The 9,794-nt window shown below is 35.7% G+C and overlaps 1 protein-coding gene across 2 annotated transcripts in view; it reads left to right on the top strand.

Annotated features, from left to right (window-relative positions):
* The first annotated feature begins 2,668 nt into the window (after window positions 1-2,668).
* LOC148953265 (uncharacterized) overlaps window positions 2,669-9,794 on the top strand; it is a 50,958-nt gene continuing 43,832 nt past the window's right edge. Inside the window, exon 1 of one of the 2 annotated variants that reach the window (XM_089088436.1) lies at window positions 2,669-2,703. The gene's annotated coding sequence lies outside the window, so the exon portion shown is untranslated. Of the gene's footprint in view, window positions 2,704-7,898; window positions 7,918-9,794 lie in introns of those variants that run through there. The other variant, XM_089088434.1, reaches the window with a different exon arrangement.

Here is a 9,794-nt window from a genome sequence, read left to right as displayed (position 1 = left end):
AGCTGTATGGTAAAAATGTCTGTTTGGAAGGATCATTCTTTGTAGTACACTTTAGCTAGAGTGCTGATTCTTTCTGGCTCTATTTAGCTAAAGTGCTGATCTTCTGAAAAATACATAATAAGCCAAAAATCAGGTACAATAAGGCATATCAATATGTTTCACTAGTTGCAGGCTGCCAGTCATGCAAATGAAAGAAACAAACAATTCCCTATGCATAAAAAAGAGGTTGGAATTTAAAACTATTAATTATACATGAGAATGCCAGAAACTATTAATTATACATGAGAAATCAGATGGTAAAGGAATGCTTATAAACACAAATGTTAGAGAAAAATACTTATTGCATGAAGTGAGAGTCGATAAATAAAATATACACAACTGTATCTTATGAAAAGTCAAATAAAAGACAAATATAGAAAGATCAGTACTGAAAAGATGCCAGACAAAACCATTCTGTCACAAAACTAAACAGAGTATGATTGAAACCAGGATAAAGTTGCACATTATTTCCTCCTGATAAAAACAAATTATTTCCTATTGTATATCATTCAGTCAATTCTGCTGTACAGTTGCACAGATACTGTCCAGTAGAACCAGAATATAAACAACTAACTTCTTACTGGTGCTCCCCATGAAGTAAAAATGCAGTGATGCAGCTCAATAGAAGCAAGATGCAAGACAATTTATGCATTAATTAGTCCTTTGCACAGCAACTCTTCACCTTTACTGCATGGGTAGCAGTTCTGTATGTTTGCAAAGCTTGATAAACTGAATAATATACAGTTGTTTTATAATGGTGTAGATTAGCAAGGTTAGCTACCCCTATAGGATAGGGTGCCTGATAGAGCCAGAAACAAAAACAGTAAAAATTACTTGTTGTTAATATCCTGAATCTACTGGGCAGCATCTCTGTAACCTTACAGTACCATTTACTGAATAGCATAGATTGAGAAATGAGTTTTTTTGGTTAATTTCAAATATAGGATGATAATGATATATTTAGGAAATCTAGAAGAAAGTCCTTATTTTTACGGACTTACTTGAACTTTATTAATCAAATTGATGTGTTAAGGCTCTTAACGTGTGTAAGGCTTAATACATGTTAGTTACCAATTAAGACAGGGCTTTAGTGATGATTCATTTCGAATTACCATCATATTCAACAAAGTTCTGAAATCTTTTGACAATACAAAAAATGTTGTGTCTTGACTGATCTCTGCACCCTACACTTCAGGAGGACCTAATCTGCACCTTTAACAGAAGTATCAACAAAAGATAGCAATATAGACCTCTATTCTATTTCCCTTTTATGCACGGCTAATCAGAATTACTTGGTTGCACGTTTGCATCAAAACACATTTGGGTAAAATTCTACTAAAGAAAATTGTTTTTAATTTGATCACTGTTAGATGAGGTGTTGTTCACTTTGGTATATAAGCTGTAGCAAGATATTTAGCTATGTAAGTGAGGAGATTAATCAGAGGGTTAATGTATTTTTCACATTGATGTAATAAGCTAGTTAACATTATTTACCTTATTACAATCCAACAAATTAAAAAAATACACTGCAAAAGTTATACAAAGCTAACATTTAATTAACCTAGGATTAACCACAAACGTGGGCTTAAGCTACTTTTGACTATCTTAGAAAGGGGTTAGGTTAGGAAAAATGAAACTTTCAGGGATGGGTATACAGGCAAAAGTATGTCCTGGGAAGGTATTTTGAAGTACCTACATCTACTCCTTCTCCCTCTAGACAGTCCTGAAATTTGCCAGCATGACAGGTCACCCATTGAAATTTTGACAAAACAACATTTTATCTTAATTTTCAGTTATCAGAGTCTATGTCTCTGGCTTTACCTCAGAAAATGCAATTTCAGTTATTGGAGCATAATTTTAAGCCATATCAATGTTTTATTTCCAAAATTCAGGAAATACATTTACATTTCATTAGAACCTAATAAATTGGAATTGGGCAAAGTTTTGAAGATGAAAACAATTCTGTTTTACTTTATTTAAACAGAAGATCTATTTCATAAGGTTTCACTTCTATAACTCACAGATTTTTAAAGGTCATCAAAGGTCAGGACCCTCTGGAAGGAAAAAGGGTGGAGGTAGGTACTTCAAAATACCTTCCCAAGACGTACTTTACCCTGTAGACCCTTCCCTGAAAGTTTCATTTTTCCTAAACTAACCCCTTTCTAAGATAGTCAAAAGTAGCTTAAATAGAGTTTTACCCACATTTGTTTATCTAGGTTAAATAAATGTTAGCTTTGTATAATTTTTGCAGTGTATTTTTTTGATTTGTTGGGTTTTAATAAGGTAAAATAGCTTATTACAACAATGTGAAAAATGCATTAACCTTCTGATTAATCTCCTCACTTACAAAGTTAAATATCTTACTACAGCTTATCAGGGCTTCCACTTCTAGGGAGATTACCCTATTTTAGGGGAAAATCACTTCTTTTATGGACACTTATTTTGAATCTAGGGATTCAGGGGAATCTGTGGTAAATTAAGGGTTCTTAGGGATATTCAGGGAAATTTAGATTTTTTCAAGTGAAGGCTGAAATATTCTCACAGATTGCATATGGCTCGGTCCTCTTGAAAATTCTTTTCTTGCAACACTGCCTTATGTCGTGAAAATCAGCACGAAATTTCAAACAAATCTAAAAGTGCGGAATGACGTTCATTACTCATTAGGTATTTAGTAGTTTAGGTAGCCTAGTATTTATATTATTTTTAAGCGCTGTCTTTGATTGGTGTAAACTGCCGACATAAGGGAGTATTGGTTAGGCTATGCAGCAATTGTAGAATAGGAGCTTGCACCCTATGCACTTACCATTAGGGATTCTTTCAATCTGCTGGTGATCTCTCTCTCCTGTGTTCATCTGCAAATCCGCAGGGGACTGTCCAAATAGAGCACCAGCTGTCTTTGTAAAAAATAGCTCATGTAATTCATTCACTGGTGAGCTGAGTAGGGTGTTGCATTGACCTGAGCTGGACCGGAGTGGGGTCACCAGTAAATGTGTTCCATGATGAGCTGTTTTGGTAAAATTCTACTTTAGCTACTTTTGGCTATCTTGGGAAGGGGTTAGGTTTGGAAAATGAGACTTTCAGGAATGGGTTTACCGGCTAAAGTATGTCCCAGGAAGGTATTTTGAAGTATCTACCTCCACTCCTCCCTCTAGAGGGTCCTGAAATTTGCCTACATGACAGGTTTGAAATTTTGACAAACAACATTTTACCCTAATTTTAAGTAATCAGTTTCTTTTTCTCTGGCTTTAGCTCTGAAAATGCAATTTCAGTTATTTGAGAAGAATTTTAAGACATATAAATAGTTTACTTCCAAAATTTAGGAAATGTATTTGCATATCTTTAAAACCTTATAAATTGGGATTGAGCAAAGTTGTGAAGCTGAAAACAATTTTGTTGTACTTCATTTAAGCCGATCTGTTTTGCAAGGTTTCACTTCTATAACTCACATATTTTTAAAGGTCATCAAAGGTCAGGACCCTCTAGAGGGAGAAGGAGTGGAGGTGGATACTTCAAAATATCTTCCCAGGACATACTTTAGCCTGTAGACCCATCCCTAAAAGTTTCATTTTCTTAACCTAACCCCTTTCCAAGATAGTCAAAAGTAGCTAAAGTAGAATTTTACTACTGTTTTTTTTTTTACAAAGGCAGCTGGTGCTCCATTTGGATGGTCCCCTGTGGATTTGCACAAGACCATGGGAAAAAGAGGTCACCAGCAGATTGAAAGAATCCTGAGTGGCCTGAGTAGACCTATGCTATAATTGTGTTAAAACTGTGGAAATAAATCTGGTCCTTAATCTATAAAACAGTGGGGATCACAGAATTTTGTCTGCAAAAAGTCAGAGTTTACACCAACATCAGTATGTGTTACCTGTGATATCTGTCTCAAAGATTATTAACATTAGCAATAAAGTGGATGTTGCTACAGGCAGGATACATGGAGGTGACCTAGGTCGATGGGTGAAAGGGCAACAACTGTAATTTTTCAATGCTAAAATTTTCTTTCAGTGTTATAAATTCCCTTCTATGATTGTACACTCCAGTTAGAGCACATCTGACCTCTTTAGGAGTAAAAAAGAAAAAGTAATTATGCTACAAAAAATGGATATTCTTATTGATTTTGTGACTGCAGCAATTTTAAACAGGTCAGAAGGGCTTCAATTTAACTAAGAAATAAGAAAATATGATTTAAACCATGAAAATACAATTTTCAACTTGATAAATGGCAGGTAGTGATGTTTTGTCCTGACACAAAATGAAACTCTCGATTGCTTAGCTCAAAAACCAAGGCAGGAAATGACATACCAATAGATAGACCTGGACTCCAGCTATGTTCTGATTGCAGAAGCAAGTACACAAAACATTTATGGAAGTTGAAAGACTTGTTTCTAGCAAGTACAGTCCTGAATGACGCTAACCTAAGGTCACCCTCCTGTACAGCATGTGGCTTCTTTGCCAAAAGTTAGGGACAGATTCTGGTGCTGGTGCAAACTGTGGCTTTTTTGCAGACAAAATTTGCAGTCCATACAGTCTATAAAGGACCCTACATTCTGTTCAAACTAGCTCTGAGTATCCTTATTTTTAATCTGATAAAAATAAAACAATAATAATTAGCCTAGTCTTTTGTTAATGTCCACTGCCTGCCACTTGCCATCTGGAATCATGTAAAATCTACTGTTTTGCCTCAGACTGCAGCAATTTGAAAATACCAAGTTAAAGTATTCTGTTAAGCTAGGTTTAGAGAAAAACTTCTTTTGTGTTGTTTATACTTGGGTTGGTCCCTCCTTGGTTAGAGGACATCAAAGCAAAGCTCTTCTAGTGAAGAATTGGGTCACAAATTTCCTTTTCCATTTAAAGTGTCATTCCAAATCTGAAGATTATCATTTATCAAGCTAGGCATACTTCGTTTTGATTTTGCAAACTTTTGCAATGCAACCATTGCAAACTTTCGGTCCTCCATACTGCAAACCCAAATTATACATGAGGTAATTTAAGTTAATTGAGGATATGTACATTAATGCCCATGAGCATAGTTTAGCATGATCTAGTTATTTTTTATCCTTTTACAAGTAATTATAGAAATAGACTGGTTTTGATCACTAATAAAATACTTTTTTCTTGGGATTATAGACATGCAAAGTTCGTCTGAAAGCCAGTGTACTGACTCAGAGGAAGATAATCTTCAAATTGTGTCTAGTCCTTAAAAACGAATGGATGATGAAGATTATGATGTTCCTGAAGTTCACCTCCTGGCCACTCCCCCCCCCCCCAAAAAAAAAGCAGGGTTCAGGTCAGAATTTCCAAAAGACAACATATGAGCAAAAGTTTGTTGACAAGTGGCTTCAGTTACCAATGTTCAAAAATTGGATAGAGAAAAGAGTGTCAAACAAGTCAAAGAATAAGACTTATGTACCATACTGTAAGTTCTGTTTGAAGTATGTGTATTGTGGGAAATCAGAGTTGACCAAGCATGCTCTGACCAAGCAGCACATAAAAACAAGCAATGAAATTGAGAGGAAGTCTGGCAGTGGCAGCATTGAAAAACTTCTGACTGTAGGCAGTTATTCTAAAGAAATTGAACAGCGCATCTACATATTTTTGGCAGAACATAATCTGCCATTACATCTTGCAGACAGCTTGATCCTTCTCCTAAGAAAATTATTTCCAAAAGACCAGGCCCTGACAGGGGTCACTTTGGGTAAACAGAAAGCTACAAATATTTTGTGACAGAATTTTTTGTTGGTGCTGCAGAACCAGTTAGTTGAGTTGCTCAAAACTACTTTTTTCTCTCTGATAATTGATGAAACCACTGATTGTACTGCTGATAAGCAACTAGCTATCATTGTAATATTTTTTAACGAGAAAGATCTAACACTTCATGTTGAATTATTAGACAGGGTTAAGTGTAATGATGGATTGGCTGAGGGTCTGACTAACCGCATCAAACAAGTCATTGAAAAATACTCGATTCCCTGGCAAAATATTGTTGGATTTTGTGCAGATACAACTAATGTCATGTTTGGAGCCAACAGATCTGCTTCAACGCTTATAAAATCATGGTGCCCCACATCTTGAATGTGAAATGTTCATGCCATCTTATTCACTTATGTTCATCCTATGCATGCTTGTCACTTCCCAAGACACTAGAAGACTTGGTGTGAAATATCTATGCCCACTTTTCCAGGCGAGATAAGTATGCCGAATTTCAGGAATTCTTTTGATGCAAAGCACACCGAATTCTTGCTCCTCGACAGACCCGTTGGTTATCCCTTCAGGCCTGCGTAAAGAGGCTTATTGAGCAACGGGTTGCTCTTATTCAGTATTTCGTGGAAACCACGTTTGACGACCCAACTGCAACAAATGACCTTATCTTGTCGACATTACAAAGCAAGTTGACAAAGCCATACCTTGAATTCATGGACTACTCTCTTGGCCTCTCCAACGAATTCAATACAGTTTTTCAATCCAAGCTCCCACTTCTTCACTCCCTAAAGGCAAGTGTCTGCAATATTTGCAGTATTGGTACGTTTACCAAACTTAATCCTTACCTTTCAAGTGAGTACCTGCCTTTAAACCAGACATATGTGGGAATAGCTGCAACCGACTCCATGCAAGAACTCGAAGATGCTCAAGAGCCAAGTGATAACATTGATCTCTTTTACCAGTTGTGTCGAAAATACTATATTGTCCTAATCAAGCAGATCAAAGACCAGTTCAAGTTTGAAGACGAAATTTATGACATTTTGGCTTTAGTTGAACCAAGGAATGCAAGAAATTTGAATCCAAAATCTCTAAGGCCACTATTTGTGAGATTTCCTATTCTCACAGAAAAGTGTTTGCTCCAGAAAACGGACATAGAATGGAGGTCACAAGCAATGACTGATGTCACTGAACTTCGTTTGGGTGATGCCCAAGTTGAAGACCTGTCAGTGGAGCAGTACTGGAAGAAGATACTTGGTCTGAAGACTCATAGTGGCAAAATCAGGTACCTGGAACTGCGGAAGTGCATATCGCTGATCTTCTCGTTACCTTTTAGCAACGTTCCAGCTGAACGTTTGTTCAGCCTCCTGAAATTGATCGAAACAGACATCTGAAATAGTCTCGATAATGTCACCCTAGTCTCACTTATTCGAGTCAATTACTGGTTGAAAAACAAAGATAAAACTTCATCAACTGTCAGCATACCGAAAGCTGTCGCTGGCTTCAAGACCAAGGCAAACGGTACATGTGAAGTGCTGGAGATGACACTTATTTGAAGTGTAAAAGATGTTATATGTTATCATTATCTGAAGTAAAAAAATTACAATTTGATGCTGCGCTTTTTGTTTTGTGTAAATTCGTTGGAAATCTAGGGCAAAATATCCTTTTTTCTAGGGAGAAATTAGACCTAAACACGAGGAATTTTAGGGAAAATTGGTATTAAAATAGGGAAAATCAAAATCAAAAAGTGGAAGCACTGCAGCTTATATACCAAAGTAAACAACATCTCATCTAACAGTGATCATACCAAAAACAATTTTCTGAAGGTACTAACACATTATGACAAATTTGTTATTCTCCAGGCCAACAAGTCTTCCTTCAGTAAATTCCATAATCTCTCAATTTCAAAGTTTGCGCTGTTCTTCTGATGGAGCTCCAGGAGAAAGGTGCTTCCTATCTCCTGGGAGCAATCTTCTCCATCGTTCCATTACAGCAGATGAAAAACGGACAACTTATTGCTCCAGGCCCCAGGAGATAGCAAAAAACGACCAAAATACATCCAGGAGTTCCTTCCAGGAGATGAAAAACGCAGCTATTGTAACTTTTTGGGAATGAGGGAATTTCTCGTGTTTTATTTAGAACTTACCGTGATTTTCAAAAAATCATAGCGTTTCTATGTTGGTAAGTCTATTTTTATGCTGGAAGTGAATATTCTCCATAAATGTGTAATTAGTCTCATTTAACAAGTTTTCTTGTCACATTTACAAGTGAAATTTCACTAAGGGTCTCTCATCATGATTCTATCTGGTCTCTTATCATGATTCTACCTGGTTGATAGGCTAGCCTAACAAATCAGGCTAGTCTACATGTAAACTGTGTTGGTTATAGGAAAGTGCTGTTGAAACTAAGGCAGTTACGTACCCTGTGTGAATGAGTCACCCTTAGGACTATGTGAAATTTTCTTTAAGATTCTGGCAAAATTTTATAAAACTAAAAAAGCCTAGACTAGGCTATAGGGGATAGGTTACATTGGGTAAAATCCCCCAGTGCTTGGCCAATGCATAATCTTTGACAAGTATTTGGATCAAAATATACTTATCCTAAACATGGAAAACAGGCCCCCTATCTGGGACACAATATATTGTGTCCCAGGCTATTGGCTGTAGGCATAGGTTTAGGAAGTTGATATTGGCTGATAAATAAGATTAGGCTGGTTGGGATTTGCTGGTGAAATGTTGAAAAAAAAAATTGGGTTAAAACATCTTGCATATCACAAAGGAAAAATCTTCTTTTTTTGGTGTTGTCTTTTAACTTTTTGATCCAAGTTCAAGTTCCATTTATTTCCATAAATAACAAAAACAATATCCCAAAGGGCTCAATGGCCTGTTATTTGGGAAACAACATAGAATAATAGACTAATACTAAAACTTGGCCTAAACAATACTCAACAATGTCTAATTTATAAATATATAAGGAAAAGAAGTTAACTCACCAACAGTCCACACAAAACAGTGACCCTCCTATCACCCAACAATAAATAACAAAATAAAATTTTCTACATCCTTGAGGGTCCAATGCCAACAAAACAAAACATCCTTGGCCTATATTTAGTATCCTTATGGAAGGATTGTATTTGTAATCAAATTGCTTATTTTAGGCAACTTAGAAAAAGTGTAAAAACCAAAAAAAAGAATTGAGTAATGCTTTTACCTTGTCCCTAGGTCAGTTATGGAATCTTGTAGGCTATACAATATATTTAGGCTATTATATTTCATTAGCATTAACCAAACTTGACTTCTTTTGTGGGTATAATAAAATGCACAAGTGCCCAAATTCTAGAATCATCTTGAAAAGAAGATATCAAACTTTTACTACCAATAAAACAATGCAATATAATTTAAAAATCCAAATATATTTTCATTAAACCAGATGTAAATGTAACCTAATAATTATAAAACAAACAAATAATGTGCCCTAAAAAATAATTGCTTAGGAAATTATAAAAATTATTAAATCACTGTTGAATCACTTGAAAACAAGCAAATGTGGCTGGAGTTGGAGTAGGGCAACTCTTCTTACTTAAAGGTTCCAAACTAAATGCTAACAACACTAAAGCAGCACTCACAAGTGTGTCTAGCTAGAATCTCATGTCTAGACATGTGTCTAGCCAGAATCCAATGTCTAGGCAACAAGTGTACACAAGTAAAATTTGGCGCTTAGCTAGACATGCTAGACAAGGAGCTTGGATAGACATTGAGTTCTAGCTTCTAGAACTCAATGTCTTGGATTTTTTATTACAGCCAATCAGAATGTGTTAATATCCACTATTTTCGTCATTTTTGTTTACATTTGAAAAATGAAATTTAATTTTTGTTTCTCATTAATTGTTTTTTTTCATTTTAGGCAAATATACAACACAAGACATAATAATGAAGCACACTAAGACAATTGTTTTGCTTATCTCATCCATTAGCTTGTGACAGTAAAAATAGGAATTATAATATTTGAAAGTTTTGCCTGCATAAGCTCTGTTGATTGGCTAGAAATGACAATTTGAA

The sequence above is a fragment of the Artemia sp. Qi Xiang Cuo genome, chromosome 4 (genome assembly GCF_049724085.1).
Source record: "Artemia sp. Qi Xiang Cuo chromosome 4, ASM4972408v1, whole genome shotgun sequence".
NCBI lineage: Eukaryota > Metazoa > Arthropoda > Branchiopoda > Anostraca > Artemiidae > Artemia > Artemia sp. Qi Xiang Cuo.
Note: the sequence above shows the minus strand (reverse complement) of the source record. Positions and strands in the feature narration are given on the sequence as shown.